Source organism: Engystomops pustulosus, chromosome 3, assembly GCF_040894005.1.
Source record: "Engystomops pustulosus chromosome 3, aEngPut4.maternal, whole genome shotgun sequence".
Classification (NCBI taxonomy): domain Eukaryota; kingdom Metazoa; phylum Chordata; class Amphibia; order Anura; family Leptodactylidae; genus Engystomops; species Engystomops pustulosus.
This window is the reverse complement of record NC_092413.1, coordinates 58,176,808-58,196,200: the sequence shown is the minus strand read 5'-3', so window position 1 is coordinate 58,196,200 and position 19,393 is coordinate 58,176,808. Positions and strand designations below refer to the sequence as shown.

The 19,393-nt window shown below is 35.7% G+C and overlaps 20 non-coding genes across 20 annotated transcripts; all 20 read right to left on the bottom strand.

Moving 5' to 3' along the window:
* Positions 1-3,756: 3,756 nt before the first annotated feature.
* TRNAL-UAA (transfer RNA leucine (anticodon UAA)) lies at positions 3,757-3,839 on the bottom strand. Its single transcript has one exon. It is a non-coding gene; the product is annotated as a tRNA-Leu (tRNA).
* A 730-nt stretch (positions 3,840-4,569) lies between these two features.
* On the bottom strand, positions 4,570-4,652 carry TRNAL-UAA (transfer RNA leucine (anticodon UAA)). The gene has a single exon. It is a non-coding gene; the product is annotated as a tRNA-Leu (tRNA).
* Positions 4,653-5,379: 727 nt separating this feature from the next.
* On the bottom strand, positions 5,380-5,462 carry TRNAL-UAA (transfer RNA leucine (anticodon UAA)). Its single transcript has one exon. It is a non-coding gene; the product is annotated as a tRNA-Leu (tRNA).
* A 729-nt stretch (positions 5,463-6,191) lies between these two features.
* Positions 6,192-6,274, bottom strand: TRNAL-UAA (transfer RNA leucine (anticodon UAA)). Its single transcript has one exon. It is a non-coding gene; the product is annotated as a tRNA-Leu (tRNA).
* A 731-nt stretch (positions 6,275-7,005) lies between these two features.
* On the bottom strand, positions 7,006-7,088 carry TRNAL-UAA (transfer RNA leucine (anticodon UAA)). The gene has a single exon. It is a non-coding gene; the product is annotated as a tRNA-Leu (tRNA).
* Positions 7,089-7,815: 727 nt separating this feature from the next.
* TRNAL-UAA (transfer RNA leucine (anticodon UAA)) lies at positions 7,816-7,898 on the bottom strand. Its single transcript has one exon. It is a non-coding gene; the product is annotated as a tRNA-Leu (tRNA).
* Positions 7,899-8,627: 729 nt separating this feature from the next.
* Positions 8,628-8,710, bottom strand: TRNAL-UAA (transfer RNA leucine (anticodon UAA)). The gene has a single exon. It is a non-coding gene; the product is annotated as a tRNA-Leu (tRNA).
* A 732-nt stretch (positions 8,711-9,442) lies between these two features.
* Positions 9,443-9,525, bottom strand: TRNAL-UAA (transfer RNA leucine (anticodon UAA)). Its single transcript has one exon. It is a non-coding gene; the product is annotated as a tRNA-Leu (tRNA).
* Positions 9,526-10,256: 731 nt separating this feature from the next.
* On the bottom strand, positions 10,257-10,339 carry TRNAL-UAA (transfer RNA leucine (anticodon UAA)). The gene has a single exon. It is a non-coding gene; the product is annotated as a tRNA-Leu (tRNA).
* Positions 10,340-11,066: 727 nt separating this feature from the next.
* TRNAL-UAA (transfer RNA leucine (anticodon UAA)) lies at positions 11,067-11,149 on the bottom strand. The gene has a single exon. It is a non-coding gene; the product is annotated as a tRNA-Leu (tRNA).
* A 729-nt stretch (positions 11,150-11,878) lies between these two features.
* TRNAL-UAA (transfer RNA leucine (anticodon UAA)) lies at positions 11,879-11,961 on the bottom strand. The gene has a single exon. It is a non-coding gene; the product is annotated as a tRNA-Leu (tRNA).
* Positions 11,962-12,690: 729 nt separating this feature from the next.
* TRNAL-UAA (transfer RNA leucine (anticodon UAA)) lies at positions 12,691-12,773 on the bottom strand. The gene has a single exon. It is a non-coding gene; the product is annotated as a tRNA-Leu (tRNA).
* A 727-nt stretch (positions 12,774-13,500) lies between these two features.
* Positions 13,501-13,583, bottom strand: TRNAL-UAA (transfer RNA leucine (anticodon UAA)). Its single transcript has one exon. It is a non-coding gene; the product is annotated as a tRNA-Leu (tRNA).
* Positions 13,584-14,310: 727 nt separating this feature from the next.
* Positions 14,311-14,393, bottom strand: TRNAL-UAA (transfer RNA leucine (anticodon UAA)). Its single transcript has one exon. It is a non-coding gene; the product is annotated as a tRNA-Leu (tRNA).
* A 727-nt stretch (positions 14,394-15,120) lies between these two features.
* TRNAL-UAA (transfer RNA leucine (anticodon UAA)) lies at positions 15,121-15,203 on the bottom strand. The gene has a single exon. It is a non-coding gene; the product is annotated as a tRNA-Leu (tRNA).
* Positions 15,204-15,930: 727 nt separating this feature from the next.
* Positions 15,931-16,013, bottom strand: TRNAL-UAA (transfer RNA leucine (anticodon UAA)). The gene has a single exon. It is a non-coding gene; the product is annotated as a tRNA-Leu (tRNA).
* A 727-nt stretch (positions 16,014-16,740) lies between these two features.
* On the bottom strand, positions 16,741-16,823 carry TRNAL-UAA (transfer RNA leucine (anticodon UAA)). Its single transcript has one exon. It is a non-coding gene; the product is annotated as a tRNA-Leu (tRNA).
* A 730-nt stretch (positions 16,824-17,553) lies between these two features.
* TRNAL-UAA (transfer RNA leucine (anticodon UAA)) lies at positions 17,554-17,636 on the bottom strand. The gene has a single exon. It is a non-coding gene; the product is annotated as a tRNA-Leu (tRNA).
* A 728-nt stretch (positions 17,637-18,364) lies between these two features.
* On the bottom strand, positions 18,365-18,447 carry TRNAL-UAA (transfer RNA leucine (anticodon UAA)). The gene has a single exon. It is a non-coding gene; the product is annotated as a tRNA-Leu (tRNA).
* Positions 18,448-19,174: 727 nt separating this feature from the next.
* TRNAL-UAA (transfer RNA leucine (anticodon UAA)) lies at positions 19,175-19,257 on the bottom strand. Its single transcript has one exon. It is a non-coding gene; the product is annotated as a tRNA-Leu (tRNA).
* Positions 19,258-19,393: the final 136 nt, after the last annotated feature.

The window sequence follows — 19,393 nt, the reverse complement described above, 5'->3', positions numbered from 1 at the left end:
TCCTCACAATATGGTAGTAGATGCACTACAGCAAGGCCAGCCACCAGCAGATCAACCAGAAATAAAATATATAACGCTATTGTAGGCCTAAGTAAGCCGTTTGGATTTTCCTATGGCTATTTTCTAGCCAAGTATGAAAGCACACTGCTATGCCAGATGAGATGACGCTGAGTTATGAAAAAATAAACGTAAAATAAAAAGTAAATGGCAGACAGTGCCTAATTGAAATCAAACCCCTAATAAATTGTCCCACTTCGGTCTTTGCGATGGATATGTGCGTCACTAAGCGCTAAACACAACGGTCGCAAGTCTCACTACAAATTCCTCACAATATGGTAGTAGATGCACTACAGCAAGGCCAGCCACCAGCAGATCAACCAGAAATAAAATATATAACGCTATTGTAGGCCTAAGTAAGCCGTTTGGATTCTCCTATGGCTATTTTCTAGCCAAGTATGAAAGCACACTGCTATGCCAGATGAGATGACGCTGAGTTATGAAAAAATAAACGTAAAATAAAAAGTAAATGGCAGACTGTGCCTAATTGAAATCAAACCCCTAATAAATTGTCCCACTTCGGTCTTTGCGATGGATATGTGCGTCACTAAGCGCTAAACACAACGGTCGCAAGTCTCACTACAAATTCCTCACAATATGGTAGTAGATGCACTACAGCAAGGACAGCCACCAGCAGATCAACCAGAAATAAAATATATAACGCTATTGTAGGCCTAAGTAAGCCGTTTGGATTCTCCTATGGCTATTTTCTAGCCAAGTATGAAAGCACACTGCTATGCCAGATGAGATGACGCTGAGTTATAAAAAAATAAACGTAAAATAAAAAGTAAATGGCAGACTGTGCCTAATTGAAATCAAACCCCTAATAAATTGTCCCGCTTCGGTCTTTGCGATGGATATGTGCGTCACTAAGCGCTAAACACAACGGTCGCAAGTCTCACTACAAATTCCTCACAATATGGTAGTAGATGCACTACAGCAAGGACAGCCACCAGCAGATCAACCAGAAATAAAATATATAACGCTATTGTAGGCCTAAGTAAGCCGTTTGGATTCTCCTATGGCTATTTTCTAGCCAAGTATGAAAGCACACTGCTATGCCAGATGAGATGACGCTGAGTTATGAAAAAATAAACGTAAAATAAAAAGAAAATGGCAGACTGTGCCTAATTGAAATCCAACCCCTAATAAATTGTCCCACTTCGGTCTTTGCGATGGATATGTGCGTCACTAAGCGCTAAACACAACGGTCGCAAGTCTCACTACAAATTCCTCACAATATGGTAGTAGATGCACTACAGCAAGGCCAGCCACCAGCAGATCAACCAGAAATAAAATATATAACGCTATTGTAGGCCTAAGTAAGCCGTTTGGATTCTCCTATGGCTATTTTCTAGCCAAGTATGAAAGCACACTGCTATGCCAGATGAGATGACGCTGAGTTATGAAAAAATAAACGTAAAATAAAAAGTAACTGGCAGACTGTGCCTAATTGAAATCAAACCCCAAATAAATTGTCCCACTTCGGTATTTGCGATGGATATGTGCGTCACTAAGCGCTAAACACAACGGTCGCAAGTCTCACTACAAATTCCTCACAATATGGTAGTAGATGCACTACAGCAAGGACAGCCACCACCAGATCAACCAGAAATAAAATATATAACGCTATTGTAGGCCTAAGTAAGCCGTTTGGATTCTCCTAAGGCTATTTTCTAACCAAGTATGAAAGCACACTGCTATGCCAGATGAGATGACGCTGAGTTATAAAAAAATAAGCGTAAAATAAAAAGTAAATGGCAGACTGTGCCTAATTGAAATCAAACCCCTAATAAATTGTCCCACTTCGGTCTTTGCGATGGATATGTGCGTCACTAAGCGCTAAACACAACAGTCGCAAGTCTCACTACAAATTCCTCACAATATGGTAGTAGATGCACTACAGCAAGGACAGCCACCAGCAGATCAACCAGAAATAAAATTTATAACGCTATTGTAGGCCTAAGTAAGCTGTTTGGATTCTCCTATGGCTATTTTCTAGCCAAGTATGAAAGCACACTGCTATGCCAGATGAGATGACGCTGAGTTATGAAAAAATAAACGTAAAATAAAAAGTAAATGGCAGACTGTGCCTAATTGAAATCCAACCCCTAATAAATTGTCCCACTTCGGTCTTTGCGATGGATATGTGCGTCACTAAGCGCTAAACACAACCGTCGCAAGTCTCACTACAAATTCCTCACAATATGGTAGTAGATGCACTACAGCAAGGCCAGCCACCAGCAGATCAACCAGAAATAAAATATATAACGCTATTGTAGGCCTAAGTAAGCCGTTTGGATTCTCCTATGGCTATTTTCTAGCCAAGTATGAAAGCACACTGCTATGCCAGATGAGATGACGCTGAGTTATGAAAAAATAAACGTAAAATAAAAAGTAAATGGCAGACTGTGCCTAATTGAAATCAAACCCCTAATAAATTGTCCCACTTCGGTCTTTGCGATGGATATGTGCGTCACTAAGCGCTAAACACAACGGTCGCAAGTCTCACTACAAATTCCTCACAATATGGTAGTAGATGCACTACAGCAAGGACAGCCACCACCAGATCAACCAGAAATAAAATATATAACGCTATTGTAGGCCTAAGTAAGCCGTTTGGATTCTCCTAAGGCTATTTTCTAGCCAAGTATGAAAGCACACTGCTATGCCAGATGAGATGACGCTGAGTTATAAAAAAATAAACGTAAAATAAAAAGTAACTGGCAGACTGTGCCTAATTGAAATCAAACCCCTAATAAATTGTCCCACTTCGGTCTTTGCGATGGATATGTGCGTCACTAAGCGCTAAACACAACGGTCGTAAGTCTCACTACAAATTCCTCACAATATGGTAGTAGATGCACTACAGCAAGGACAGCCACCAGCAGATCAACCAGAAATAAAATATATAACGCTATTGTAGGCCTAAGTAAGCCATTTGGATTCTCCTATGGCTATTTTCTAGCCAAGTATGAAAGCACACTGCTATGCCAGATGAGATGACGCTGAGTTATGAAAAAATAAACGTAAAATAAAAAGAAACTGGCAGACTGTGCCTAATTGAAATCAAACCCCTAATAAATTGTCCCACTTTGGTGTTTGAGGTGGATATGTGTGTCACTAAGAGCTAAACACAACGGTAGCAAGTCCCCCTGCAAATTCCTCACAATATGGTACTAGCTGCAAATAAAAAAAAAAAATTTATAACGTTATTGTAGCCCTAAGAAGGGCTGTTGGGTTCTTGTAGAATCACTCCTGCCTAACACTATTCTAATAGAACAGCCTAACGCTTTCCCTGACCAGCAGCAGCTCTCTCCCAAGCGGCATCCAGACACAGAATGATCCGAGCAGCGCAGGCAGGGGCTAGTCTATTCCAGGGTCACCTGATCTGGCCAGCCAACCACTGCTATCGACGTGTAAGGGTACCACGTCATGCTGGGTGGAGTGCAGAGTCTCCTGGCTTGTGATTGGCTCTGTTTCTGGCCGCCAAAGAGCAAAACGGCGGGAGATGCCATTTTCTCGAGCGGGCGAAGTATTCGTCCGAGCAACGAGCAGTTTCGAGTACGCTAATGCTCGAACGAGCATCAAGCTCGGACGAGTATGTTCGCTCATCTCTAGTCAAGAACAAAATGTTAATTGTCACTAATGAATTACTCAATCTAGACCAATTTGCCAGACGTCCAAGGTTAAAACTATTACCAGGAGTGGGGTTCGAACCCACGCGGATTTACATCCATTGGATCTTAAGTCCAACGCCTTAACCACTCGGCCATCCTGGTTCGAACGACAACCTGTTAGACAACGAGATTAACATAGTGGTTGTTTGGAATAATGCATTTATCTAAGTTGTATAAAATCTTTCAGGTTTACAAATTTGTTTATTTTTTGGTGATTTTTTTGTCTTTGTAGAAAAGAGGCGGATAGAGAACCACTATAATTTCTAGATATGTCCGAAATCTCACCCATTCGCCTTAACCTATCTGTCCAAGCATACATATATGAAACAAAAACTTGCACACTCATTTGAGATTACCAAATAGGAAAAACTGCTTTTCCTGACACTGTTTGACCTCATTTTTAGACTATATCTGTCAGAAAACTAATGGCATTTCTAGATTGGATTTTCTAAGATAGATTTTACAGTCCAACTTTGTTCAACACTATCTTTTGACAAATTGTTCTATGACTACCTGAGTCAGGTTAAACTTCTCCTATACATTTTCTCATGTCTTTTTCATAGCATATGTTTTGAAACTTTGAACAAAGATGCTGATAGAATATTCACCTGAATATATTAATAAATTGTATTTTCAATATTATTTAATTTTGCTGAAATAGCAGTTTTCTCTGAATAGTGAGGAATAAAATGCATTGATCACAATATGGTGCTCAGAGACTCATCTTTTGATCAACAGGTGATTTGGATAAAGGTCAAGAACAAAATGTTAATTGTCACTAATGAATTACTCAATCTAGACCAATTTGCCAGACGTCCAAGGTTAAAACTTTTATCAGGAGTGGGGTTCGAACCCACGCGGATATACATCCATTGGATCTTAAGTCCAACGCCTTAACCACTCGGCCATCCTAGTTCGAACGACAACCTGTAAGACAACGAGATTAACATAGTGGTTGTTTGGAATAATGCATTTATGTAAGTTGTACAAAATCTTTCAGGTTTACAAATTTGTTTATTTTTTGGTGATTTTTTTGTCTTTGTAGAAAAGAGCCGGATAGAGAACCACTATAATTTCTAGATATGTCCGAAATCTCACCCATTCGCCTTAACCTATCTGTCCAAGCATACATATATGAAACAAAAACTTGCACACTCATTTGAGATTACCAAATAGGAAAAACTGCTTTTCCTGACACTGTTTGACCTCATTTTTAGACTATATTTGTCAGAAAACTAATGGCATTTCTAGATTGGATTTTCTAAGATAGATTTTACAGTCCAACTTTGTTCAACACTATCTTTTGACAAATTGTTCTATGACTACCTGAGTCAGGTTAAACTTCTCCTATACATTTTCTCATGTCTTTTTCATAGCATATGTTTTGAAACTTTGAACAAAGATGCTGATAGAATATTCACCTAAATATATTAATAAATTGTATTTTCAATATTATTTAATTTTGCTGAAATAGCAGTTTTCTCTGAATAGTGAGGAATAAAATGCATTGATCACAATATGGTGCTCAGAGACTCATCTTTTGATCAACAGGTGATTTGGATAAAGGTCAAGATATTGGTTATTGTCACTAATGAATTACCCAATCTAGACCAATTTGCCAGAAGTCCAAGGTTAAAAGTTTTACCAGGAGTGGGGTTCGAACCCACGCTGATATATATCCATTGGATCTTAAGTCCAACACCTTAACCACTCGGCCATCCTGGTTCCAACGACAACCTGTTGGACAACGAGATCAACATAGTGGTTGTTTGGAATAATGCATTTATGTAAGTTGTACAAAATCATTCAGGTTTACAAATTTGTTTATTTTTTGGTGATTTTTTTGTCTTTGTAGAAAAGAGCCGGATAGAGAACCACTATAATTTCTAGATATGTCCGAAATCTCACCCATTCGCCTTAACCTATCTGTCCAAGCATACATCTATGAAACAAAAAGTTGCACACTCATTTGAGATTACCAAATAGGGAAAACTGCTTTTACTGACACTGTTTGACCTCTTTTTTAGACTACATCTGTCTGAAAACTAATGGCGTTTCTAGATTGGATTTTCTAAGACAGATTTTACAGTCCATCTTGTTCACCACTATCTTTTGACAAATTGTTCTATGACTACCTGAGTCAGGTTAAACTTCTCCTATACATTTTCTCATGTCTTTTTCATAGCATATGTTTTGAAACTTTGAACAAAGATGCTGATAGAATATTCACCTGAATATATTAATAAATTGTATTTTCAATATTATTTAATTTTGCTGAAATAGCAGTTTTCTCTGAATAGTGAAGAATAAAATGCATTGATCACAATATGGTGCTCAGAGACTCATCTTTTGATCAACAGGTGATTTGGATAAAGGTCAAGAACAAAATGGTAATTGTCACTAATGAATTACTCAATCTAGACCAATTTGCCAGACGTCCAAGGTTAAAACTTTTACCAGGAGTGGGGTTCGAACCCACGCGGATATATATCCATTGGATCTTAAGTCCAACGCCTTAACCACTCGGCCATCCTGGTTCGAACGACAACTTGTTAGACAACGAGATCAACATAGTGGTTGTTTGGAATAATGCATTTATGTAAGTTGTACAAAATCTTTCAGGTTTACAAATTTGTTTATTTTTTGGTGATTTTTTTGTCTTTGTAGAAAAGAGCCGGATAGAGAACCACTATAATTTCTAGATATGTCCGAAATCTCACCCATTCGCCTTAACCTATCTTTCCAAGCATACATCTATGAAACAAAAAGTTGCACACTCATTTGAGACTACCAAATAGGGAAAACTGCTTTTACTGACACTGTTTGACCTCTTTTTTTAGACTACATCTGTCTGAAAACTAATGGCGTTTCTAGATTGGATTTTCTAAGACAGATTTTACAGTCCAACTTTGTTCAACACTATCTTTTGACAAATTGTTCTATGACTACCTGAGTCAGGTTAAACTTCTCCTATACATTTTCTCATGTCTTTTTCATAGCATATGTTTTGAAACTTTGAACAAAGATGCTGATAGAATATTCACCTGAATATATTAATAAATTGTATTTTCAATATTATTTAATTTTGCTGAAATAGCAGTTTTCTCTGAATAGTGAGGAATAAAATGAATTGATCACAATATGGTGCTCAGAGACTCATCTTTTGATCAACAGGTGATTTGGATAAAGGTCAAGAACAAAATGTTAATTGTCACTAATGAATTACTCAATCTAGACCAATTTTCCAGACGTCCAAGGTTAAAACTTTTACCAGGAGTGGGGTTCGAACCCACGCGGATATATATCCATTGGATCTTAAGACCAACGCCTTAACCACTCGGCCATCCTGGTTCGAACGACAACCTGTTAGACAACGAGATCAACATAGTGGTTGTTAGGAATAATGCATTTATGTAAGTTGTACAAAATCTTTCAGGTTTACAAATTTGTTTATTTTTTGGTGATTTTTTTGTCTTTGTAGAAAAGAGCCGGATAGAGAACCACTATAATTTCTAGATATGTCCGAAATCTCACCCATTCGCCTTAACCTATCTGTCCAAGCATACATATATGAAACAAAAACTTGCACACTCATTTGAGATTACCAAATAGGAAAAACTGCTTTTCCTGACACTGTTTGACCTCATTTTTAAACTATATCTGTCAGAAAACTAATGGCATTTCTAGATTGGATTTTCTAAGATAGATTTTACAGTCCAACTTTGTTCAACACTATCTTTTGACAAATTGTTCTATGACTACCTGAGTCAGGTTAAACTTCTCCTATACATTTTCTCATGTCTTTTTCATAGCATATGTTTTGAAACTTTGAACACAGATGCTGATAGAATATTCACCTGAATATATTAATAAATTGTATTTTCAATATTATTTAATTTTGCTGAAATAGCAGTTTTCTCTGAATAGTGAGGAATAAAATGAATTGATCACAATATGGTGCTCAGAGACTCATCTTTTGATCAACAGGTGATTTGGATAAAGGTCAAGATATTGGTTATTGTCACTAATGAATTACCCAATCTAGACCAATTTGCCAGAAGTCCAAGGTTAAAAGTTTTACCACGAGTGGGGTTCGAACCCACACGGATATATACCCATTGGATCTTAAGTCCAACGCCTTAACCACTCGGCCATCCTGGTTCGAACGACAACTCGTTAGACTGGGAGATCAACATAGTGGTTGTTTGGAATAATGCATTCATGTAAGTTGTACAAAATCATTCAGGTTTACAAATTTGTTTATTTTTTGGTGATTTTTTTGTCTTTGTAGAAAAGAGCCGGATAGAGAACCACTATAATTTCTAGATATGTCCGAAATCTCACCCATTCGCCTTAACCTATCTGTCCAAGCATACATCTATGAAACAAAAAGTTGCATACTCATTTGAGATTACCAAATAGGGAAAACTGCTTTTACTGACACTGTTTGACCTCTTTTTTAGACTACATCTGTCTGAAAACTAATGGCGTTTCTAGATTGGATTTTCTAAGACAGATTTTACAGTCCAACTTGTTCACCACTATCTTTTGACAAATTGTTCTATGACTACCTGAGTCAGGTTAAACTTCTCCTATACATTTTCTCATGTCTTTTTCATAGCATATGTTTTGAAACTTTGAACAAAGATGCTGATAGAATATTCACCTGAATATATTAATAAATTGTATTTTCAATATTATTTAATTTTGCTGAAATAGCAGTTTTCTCTGAATAGTGTAGAATAAAATGCATTGATCACAATATGGTGCTCAGAGACTCATCTTTTGATCAACAGGTGATTTGGATAAAGGTCAAGAACAAAATGTTAATTGTCACTAATGAATTACTCAATCTAGACCAATTTGCCAGACGTCCAAGGTTAAAACTTTTACCAGGAGTGGGGTTCGAACCCACGCGGATATATATCCATTGGATCTTAAGTCCAACGCCTTAACCACTCGGCCATCCTGGTTCGAACGACAACCTGTTAGACAACGAGATCAACATAGTGGTTGTTTGGAATAATGCATTTATGTAAGTTGTACAAAATCTTTCAGGTTTACAAATTTGTTTATTTTTTGGTGATTTTTTTGTCTTTGTAGAAAAAAGCCGGATAGAGAACCACTATAATTTCTAGATATGTCCGAAATCTCACCCATTCGCCTTAACCTATCTGTCCAAGCATACATCTATGAAACAAAAAGTTGCACACTCATTTGAGATTACCAAATAGGGAAAACTGCTTTTACTGACACTGTTTGACCTCTTTTTTTTAGACTACATCTGTCTGAAAACTAATGGCGTTTCTAGATTGGATTTTCTAAGACAGATTTTACAGTCCAACTTTGTTCAACACTATCTTTTGACAAATTGTTCTATGACTACCTGAGTCAGGTTAAACTTCTCCTATACATTTTCTCATGTCTTTTTCATAGCATATGTTTTGAAACTTTGAACAAAGATGCTGATAGAATATTCACCTAAATATATTAATAAATTGTATTTTCAATATTATTTAATTTTGCTGAAATAGCAGTTTTCTCTGAATAGTGAGGAATAAAATGCATTGATCACAATATGGTGCTCAGAGACTCATCTTTTGATCAACAGGTGATTTGGATAAAGGTCAAGAACAAAATGGTAATTGTCACTAATGAATTACTCAATCTAGACCAATTTGCCAGACGTCCAAGGTTAAAACTTTTACCAGGAGTGGGGTTCGAACCCACGCGGATATATATCCATTGGATCTTAAGTCCAACGCCTTAACCACTCGGCCATCCTGGTTCGAACGACAACTTGTTAGACAACGAGATCAACATAGTGGTTGTTTGGAATAATGCATTTATGTAAGTTGTACAAAATCTTTCAGGTTTACAAATTTGTTTATTTTTTGGTGATTTTTTTGTCTTTGTAGAAAAGAGCCGGATAGAGAACCACTATAATTTCTAGATATGTCCGAAATCTCACCCATTCGCCTTAACCTATCTTTCCAAGCATACATCTATGAAACAAAAAGTTGCACACTCATTTGAGACTACCAAATAGGGAAAACTGCTTTTACTGACACTGTTTGACCTCTTTTTTTAGACTACATCTGTCTGAAAACTAATGGCGTTTCTAGATTGGATTTTCTAAGACAGATTTTACAGTCCAACTTTGTTCAACACTATCTTTTGACAAATTGTTCTATGACTACCTGAGTCAGGTTAAACTTCTCCTATACATTTTCTCATGTCTTTTTCATAGCATATGTTTTGAAACTTTGAACAAAGATGCTGATAGAATATTCACCTGAATATATTAATAAATTGTATTTTCAATATTATTTAATTTTGCTGAAATAGCAGTTTTCTCTGAATAGTGAGGAATAAAATGAATTGATCACAATATGGTGCTCAGAGACTCATCTTTTGATCAACAGGTGATTTGGATAAAGGTCAAGAACAAAATGTTAATTGTCACTAATGAATTACTCAATCTAGACCAATTTTCCAGACGTCCAAGGTTAAAACTTTTACCAGGAGTGGGGTTCGAACCCACGCGGATATATATCCATTGGATCTTAAGACCAACGCCTTAACCACTCGGCCATCCTGGTTCGAACGACAACCTGTTAGACAACGAGATCAACATAGTGGTTGTTTGGAATAATGCATTTATGTAAGTTGTACAAAATCTTTCAGGTTTACAAATTTGTTTATTTTTTGGTGATTTTTTTGTCTTTGTAGAAAAGAGCCGGATAGAGAACCACTATAATTTCTAGATATGTCCGAAATCTCACCCATTCGCCTTAACCTATCTGTCCAAGCATACATATATGAAACAAAAACTTGCACACTCATTTGAGATTACCAAATAGGAAAAACTGCTTTTCCTGACACTGTTTGACCTCATTTTTAAACTATATCTGTCAGAAAACTAATGGCATTTCTAGATTGGATTTTCTAAGATAGATTTTACAGTCCAACTTTGTTCAACACTATCTTTTGACAAATTGTTCTATGACTACCTGAGTCAGGTTAAACTTCTCCTATACATTTTCTCATGTCTTTTTCATAGCATATGTTTTGAAACTTTGAACAAAGATGCTGATAGAATATTCACCTGAATATATTAATAAATTGTATTTTCAATATTATTTAATTTTGCTGAAATAGCAGTTTTCTCTGAATAGTGAGGAATAAAATGCATTGATCACAATATGGTGCTCAGAGACTCATCTTTTGATCAACAGGTGATTTGGATAAAGGTCAAGATATTGGTTATTGTCACTAATGAATTACCCAATCTAGACCAATTTGCCAGAAGTCCAAGGTTAAAAGTTTTACCACGAGTGGGGTTCGAACCCACACGGATATATACCCATTGGATCTTAAGTCCAACGCCTTAACCACTCGGCCATCCTGGTTCGAACGACAACTCGTTAGACTGGGAGATCAACATAGTGGTTGTTTGGAATAATGCATTCATGTAAGTTGTACAAAATCATTCAGGTTTACAAATTTGTTTATTTTTTGGTGATTTTTTTGTCTTTGTAGAAAAGAGCCGGATAGAGAACCACTATAATTTCTAGATATGTCCGAAATCTCACCCATTCGCCTTAACCTATCTGTCCAAGCATACATCTATGAAACAAAAAGTTGCATACTCATTTGAGATTACCAAATAGGGAAAACTGCTTTTACTGACACTGTTTGACCTCTTTTTTAGACTACATCTGTCTGAAAACTAATGGCGTTTCTAGATTGGATTTTCTAAGACAGATTTTACAGTCCAACTTGTTCACCACTATCTTTTGACAAATTGTTCTATGACTACCTGAGTCAGGTTAAACTTCTCCTATACATTTTCTCATGTCTTTTTCATAGCATATGTTTTGAAACTTTGAACAAAGATGCTGATAGAATATTCACCTGAATATATTAATAAATTGTATTTTCAATATTATTTAATTTTGCTGAAATAGCAGTTTTCTCTGAATAGTGTAGAATAAAATGCATTGATCACAATATGGTGCTCAGAGACTCATCTTTTGATCAACAGGTGATTTGGATAAAGGTCAAGAACAAAATGTTAATTGTCACTAATGAATTACTCAATCTAGACCAATTTGCCAGACGTCCAAGGTTAAAACTTTTACCAGGAGTGGGGTTCGAACCCACGCGGATATATATCCATTGGATCTTAAGTCCAACGCCTTAACCACTCGGCCATCCTGGTTCGAACGACAACCTGTTAGACAACGAGATCAACATAGTGGTTGTTTGGAATAATGCATTTATGTAAGTTGTACAAAATCTTTCAGGTTTACAAATTTGTTTATTTTTTGGTGATTTTTTTGTCTTTGTAGAAAAAAGCCGGATAGAGAACCACTATAATTTCTAGATATGTCCGAAATCTCACCCATTCGCCTTAACCTATCTGTCCAAGCATACATCTATGAAACAAAAAGTTGCACACTCATTTGAGATTACCAAATAGGGAAAACTGCTTTTACTGACACTGTTTGACCTCTTTTTTTTAGACTACATCTGTCTGAAAACTAATGGCGTTTCTAGATTGGATTTTCTAAGACAGATTTTACAGTCCAACTTTGTTCAACACTATCTTTTGACAAATTGTTCTATGACTACCTGAGTCAGGTTAAACTTCTCCTATACATTTTCTCATGTCTTTTTCATAGCATATGTTTTGAAACTTTGAACAAAGATGCTGATAGAATATTCACCTAAATATATTAATAAATTGTATTTTCAATATTATTTAATTTTGCTGAAATAGCAGTTTTCTCTGAATAGTGAGGAATAAAATGCATTGATCACAATATGGTGCTCAGAGACTCATCTTTTGATCAACAGGTGATTTGGATAAAGGTCAAGATATTGGTTATTGTCACTAATGAATTATCCAATCTAGACCAATTTGCCAGAAGTCCAAGGTTAAAACTTTTACCAGGAGTGGGGTTCGAACCCACGCGGATATATATCCATTGGATCTTAAGTCCAACGCCTTAACCACTCGGCCATCCTGGTTCGAACGACAACCTGTTAGACAACGAGATCAACATAGTGGTTGTTTGGAATAATGCATTCATGTAAGTTGTACAAAATTATTCAGGTTTACAAATTTGTTTATTTTTTGGTGATTTTTTTGTCTTTGTAGAAAAGAGCCGGATAGAGAACCACTATAATTTCTAGATATGTCCGAAATCTCACCCATTCGCCTTAACCTATCTGTCCAAGCATACATCTATGAAACAAAAAGTTGCACACTCATTTGAGATTACCAAATATGGAAAACTGCTTTTACTGACACTGTTTGACCTCTATTTTAGACTACATCTGTCTGAAAACTAATGGCGTTTCTAGATTGGATTTTCTAAGACAGATTTTACAATCCAACTTTGTTCACCACTATCTTTTGACAAATTGTTCTATGACTACCTGAGTCAGGTTAAACTTCTCCTATACATTTTCTCATGTCTTTTTCATAGCATATGTTTTGAAACTTTGAACAAAGATGCTGATAGAATATTCACCTGAATATATTAATAAATTGTATTTTCAATATTATTTAATTTTGCTGAAATAGCAGTTTTCTCTGAATAGTGAGGAATAAAATGCATTGATCACAATATGGTGCTCAGAGACTCATCTTTTGATCAACAGGTGATTTGGATAAAGGTCAAGATATTGGTTATTGTCACTAATGAATTACCCAATCTAGACCAATTTGCCAGAAGTCCAAGGTTAAAAGTTTTACCAGGAGTGGGGTTCGAACCCACGCGGATATATACCCATTGGATCTTAAGTCCAACGCCTTAACCACTCGGCCATCCTGGTTCAAACGACAACTCGTTAGACTCCGAGATCAACATAGTGGTTGTTTGGAATAATGCATTCATGTAAGTTCTACAAAATCATTCAGGTTTACAAATTTGTTTATTTTTTGGTGATTTTTTTGTCTTTGTAGAAAAGAGCCGGATAGAGAACCACTATAATTTCTAGATATGTCCGAAATCTCACCCATTCACCTTAACCTATCTGTCCAAGCATACATCTATGAAACAAAAAGTTGCGCACTCATTTGAGATTACCAAATAGGGAAAACTGCTTTTACTGACACTGTTTGACCTCTATTTTAGACTACATCTGTCTGAAAACTAATGGTGTTTCTAGATTGGATTTTCTAAGACAGATTTTACAATCCAACTTTGTTCACCACTATCTTTTGACAAATTGTTCTATGACTACCTGAGTCAGGTTAAACTTCTCCTATACATTTTCTCATGTCTTTTTCATAGCATATGTTTTGAAACTTTGAACAAAGATGCTGATAGAATATTCACCTGAATATATTAATAAATTGTATTTTCAATATTATTTAATTTTGCTGAAATAGCAGTTTTCTCTGAATAGTGAGGAATAAAATGCATTGATCACAATATGGTGCTCAGAGACTCATCTTTTGATCAACAGGTGATTTGGATAAAGGTCAAGATATTGGTTATTGTCACTAATGAATTACCCAATCTAGACCAATTTGCCAGAAGTCCAAGGTTAAAACTTTTACCAGGAGTAGGGTTCGAACCCACGCGGATATATACCCATTGGATCTTAAGTCCAACGCCTTAACCACTCGGCCATCCTAGTTCAAACGACAACTCGTTAGACTCCGAGATCAACATAGTGGTTGTTTGGAATAATGCATTTATGTAAGTTGTACAAAATCATTCAGGTTTACAAATTTGTTTATTTTTTGGTGATTTTTTTGTCTTTGTAGAAAAGAGCCGGATAGAGAACCACTATAATTTCTAGATATGTCCGAAATCTCACCCATTCGCCTTAACCTATCTGTCCAAGCATACATCTATGAAACAAAAAGTTGCACACTCATTTGAGATTACCAAATAGGGAAAACTGCTTTTACTGACACTGTTTGACCTCTATTTTAGACTACATCTGTCTGAAAACTAATGGCGTTTCTAGATTGGATTTTCTAAGACAGATTTTACAGTCCAACTTTGTTCACCACTATCTTTTGACAAATTGTTCTATGACTACCTGAGTCAGGTTAAACTTCTCCTATACATTTTCTCATGTCTTTTTCATAGCATATGTTTTGAAACTTTGAACAAAGATGCTGATAGAATATTCACCTGAATATATTAATAAATTGTATTTTCAATATTATTTAATTTTGCTGAAATAGCAGTTTTCTCTGAATAGTGAGGAATAAAATGCATTGATCACAATATTGTGCTCAGAGACTCATCTTTTGATCAACAGGTGATTTGGATAAAGGTCAAGATATTGGTTATTGTCACTAATGAATTACCCAATCTAGACCAATTTGCCAGAAGTCCAAGGTTAAAACTTTTACCAGGAGTGGGGTTCGAACCCACGCGGATATATATCCATTGGATCTTAAGTCCAACGCCTTAACCACTCGGCCATCCTGGTTCGAACGACAACCTGTTAGACAACGAGATCAACATAGTGGTTGTTTGGAATAATGCATTCATGTAAGTTGTACAAAATTATTCAGGTTTACAAATTTGTTTATTTTTTGGTGATTTTTTTGTCTTTGTAGAAAAGAGCCGGATAGAGAACCACTATAATTTCTAGATATGTCCGAAATCTCACCCATTCGCCTTAACCTATCTGTCCAAGCATACATCTATGAAACAAAAAGTTGCACACTCATTTGAGATTACCAAATAGGGAAAACTGCTTTTACTGACACTGTTTGACCTCTATTTTAGACTACATCTGTCTGAAAACTAATGGCGTTTCTAGATTGGATTTTCTAAGACAGATTTTACAATCCAACTTTGTTCACCACTATCTTTTGACAAATTGTTCTATGACTACCTGAGTCAGGTTAAACTTCTCCTATACATTTTCTCATGTCTTTTTCATAGCATATGTTTTGAAACTTTGAACAAAGATGCTGATAGAATATTCACCTGAATATATTAATAAATTGTATTTTCAATATTATTTAATTTTGCTGAAATAGCAGTTTTCTCTGAATAGTGAGGAATAAAATGCATTGATCACAATATGGTGCTCAGAGACTCATCTTTTGATCAACAGGTGATTTGGATAAAGGTCAAGATATTGGTTATTGTCACTAATGAATTACCCAATCTAGACCAATTTGCCAGAAGTCCAAGGTTAAAAGTTTTACCAGGAGTGGGGTTCGAACCCACGCGGATATATACCCATTGGATCTTAAGTCCAACGCCTTAACCACTCGGCCATCCTGGTTCAAACGACAACTCGTTAGACTCCGCGATCAACATAGTGGTTGTTTGGAATAATGCATTCATGTAAGTTCTACAAAATCATTCAGGTTTACAAATTTGTTTATTTTTTGGTGATTTTTTTGTCTTTGTAGAAAAGAGCCGGATAGAGAACCACTATAATTTCTAGATATGTCCGAAATCTCACCCATTCACCTTAACCTATCTGTCCAAGCATACATCTATGAAACAAAAAGTTGCGCACTCATTTGAGATTACCAAATAGGGAAAACTGCTTTTACTGACACTGTTTGACCTCTATTTTAGACTACATCTGTCTGAAAACTAATGGTGTTTCTAGATTGGATTTTCTAAGACAGATTTTACAATCCAACTTTGTTCACCACTATCTTTTGACAAATTGTTCTATGACTACCTGAGTCAGGTTAAACTTCTCCTATACATTTTCTCATGTCTTTTTCATAGCATATGTTTTGAAACTTTGAACAAAGATGCTGATAGAATATTCACCTGAATATATTAATAAATTGTATTTTCAATATTATTTAATTTTGCTGAAATAGCAGTTTTCTCTGAATAGTGAGGAATAAAATGCATTGATCACAATATGGTGCTCAGAGACTCATCTTTTGATCAACAGGTGATTTGGATAAAGGTCAAGATATTGGTTATTGTCACTAATGAATTACCCAATCTAGACCAATTTGCCAGAAGTCCAAGGTTAAAACTTTTACCAGGAGTAGGGTTCGAACCCACGCGGATATATACCCATTGGATCTTAAGTCCAACGCCTTAACCACTCGGCCATCCTAGTTCAAACGACAACTCGTTAGACTCCGAGATCAACATAGTGGTTGTTTGGAATAATGCATTTATGTAAGTTGTACAAAATCATTCAGGTTTACAAATTTGTTTATTTTTTGGTGATTTTTTTGTCTTTGTAGAAAAGAGCCGGATAGAGAACCACTATAATTTCTTGATATGTCCGAAATCTCACCCATTCGCCTTAACCTATCTGTCCAAGCATACATCTATGAAACAAAAAGTTGCACACTCATTTGAGATTACCAAATAGGGAAAACTGCTTTTACTGACACTGTTTGACCTCTATTTTAGACTACATCTGTCTGAAAACTAATGGCGTTTCTAGATTGGATTTTCTAAGACAGATTTTACAGTCCAACTTTGTTCACCACTATCTTTTGACAAATTGTTCTATGACTACCTGAGTCAGGTTAAACTTCTCCTATACATTTTCTCATGTCTTTTTCATAGCATATGTTTTGAAACTTTGAACAAAGATGCTGATAGAATATTCACCTGAATATATTAATAAATTGTATTTTCAATATTATTTAATTTTGCTGAAATAGCAGTTTTCTCTGAATAGTGAGGAATAAAATGCATTGATCACAATATGGTGCTCAGAGACTCATCTTTTGATCAACAGGTGATTTGGATAAAGGTCAAGAACAAAATGTTAATTGTCACTAATGAATTACTCAATCTAGACCAATTTGCCAGACGTCCAAGGTTAAAACTTTTACCAGGAGTGGGGTTCGAACCCACGTGGATATATATCCATTGGATCTTAAGTCCAACGCCTTAACCACTCGGCCATCCTGGTTCGAACGACAACCTGTTAGACATCGAGATCAACATAGTGGTTGTTTGGAATAATGCATTTATGTAAGTTGTACAAAATCTTTCAGGTTTACAAATTTGTTTATTTTTTGGTGATTTTTTTGTCTTTGTAGAAAAGAGCCGGATAGAGAACCACTATAATTTTTTAGATATGTCCGAAATCTGACCCATTCGCCCTAACCTATCTGTCCAAGCATACATATATGAAACAAAAACTTGCACACTCATTTGAGATTACCAAATAGGAAAAACTGCTTTTCCTGACACTGTTTGACCTCATTTTTAGACTATATCTGTCAGAAAACTAATGGCATTTCTAGATTGGATTTTCTAAGATAGATTTTACAGTCCAACTTTGTTCAACACTATCTTTTGACAAATTGTTCTATGACTACCTGAGTCAGGTTAAACTTCTCCTATACATTTTCTCATGTCTTTTTCATAGCATATGTTTTGAAACTTTGAACAAAGATGCTGATAGAATATTCACCTAAATATATTAATAAATTGTATTTTCAATATTATTTAATTTTGCTGAAATAGCAGTTTTCTCTGAATAGTGAGGAATAAAATGCATTGATCACAATATGGTGCTCAGAGACTCATCTTTTGATCAACAGGTGATTTGGATAAAGGTCAAGATATTGGTTATTGTCACTAATGAATTACCCAATCTAGACCAATTTGCCAGAAGTCCAAGGTTAAAAGTTTTACCAGGAGTGGGGATCGAACCCACGCGGATATATATCCATTGGATCTTAAGTCCAACGCCTTAACCACTCGGCCATCCTGGTTCGAACGACAACCTGTTAGACAACGAGATCAACATAGTGGTTGTTTGGAATAATGCATTCATGTAAGTTGTACAAAATTATTCAGGTTTACAAATTTGTTTATTTTTTGGTGATTTTTTTGTCTTTGTAGAAAAGAGCCGGATAGAGAACCACTATAATTTCTAGATATGTCCGAAATCTCACCCATTCGCCTTAACCTATCTGTCCAAGCATACATCTATGAAACAAAAAGTTGCACACTCATTTGAGATTACCAAATAGGGAAAACTGCTTTTACTAACACTGTTTGACCTCTATTTTAGACTACATCTGTCTGAAAACTAATGGCGTTTCTAGATTGGATTTTCTAAGACAGATTTTACAATCCAACTTTGTTCACCACTATCTTTTGACAAATTGTTCTATGACTACCTGAGTCAGGTTAAACTTCTCCTATACATTTTCTCATGTCTTTTTCATAGCATATGTTTTGAAACTTTGAACAAAGATGCTGATAGAATATTCACCTGAATATATTAATAAATTGTATTTTCAATATTATTTAATTTTGCTGAAATAGCAGTTTTCTCTGAATAGTGAGGAATAAAATGCATTGATCACAATATGGTGCTCAGAGACTCATCTTTTGATCAACAGGTGATTTGGATAAAGGTCAAGATATTGGTTATTGTCACTAATGAATTACCCAATCTAGACCAATTTGCCAGAAGTCCAAGGTTAAAACTTTTACCAGGAGTGGGGTTCGAACCCACGCGGATATATATCCATTGGATCTTAAGTCCAACGCCTTAACCACTCGGCCATCCTGGTTCGAACGACAACATGTTAGACAACGAGATCAACATAGTGGTTGTTTGGAATAATGCATTCATGTAACTTGTACAAAATCATTCAGGTTTACAAATTTGTTTATTTTTTGGTGATTTTTTTGTCTTTGTAGAAAAGA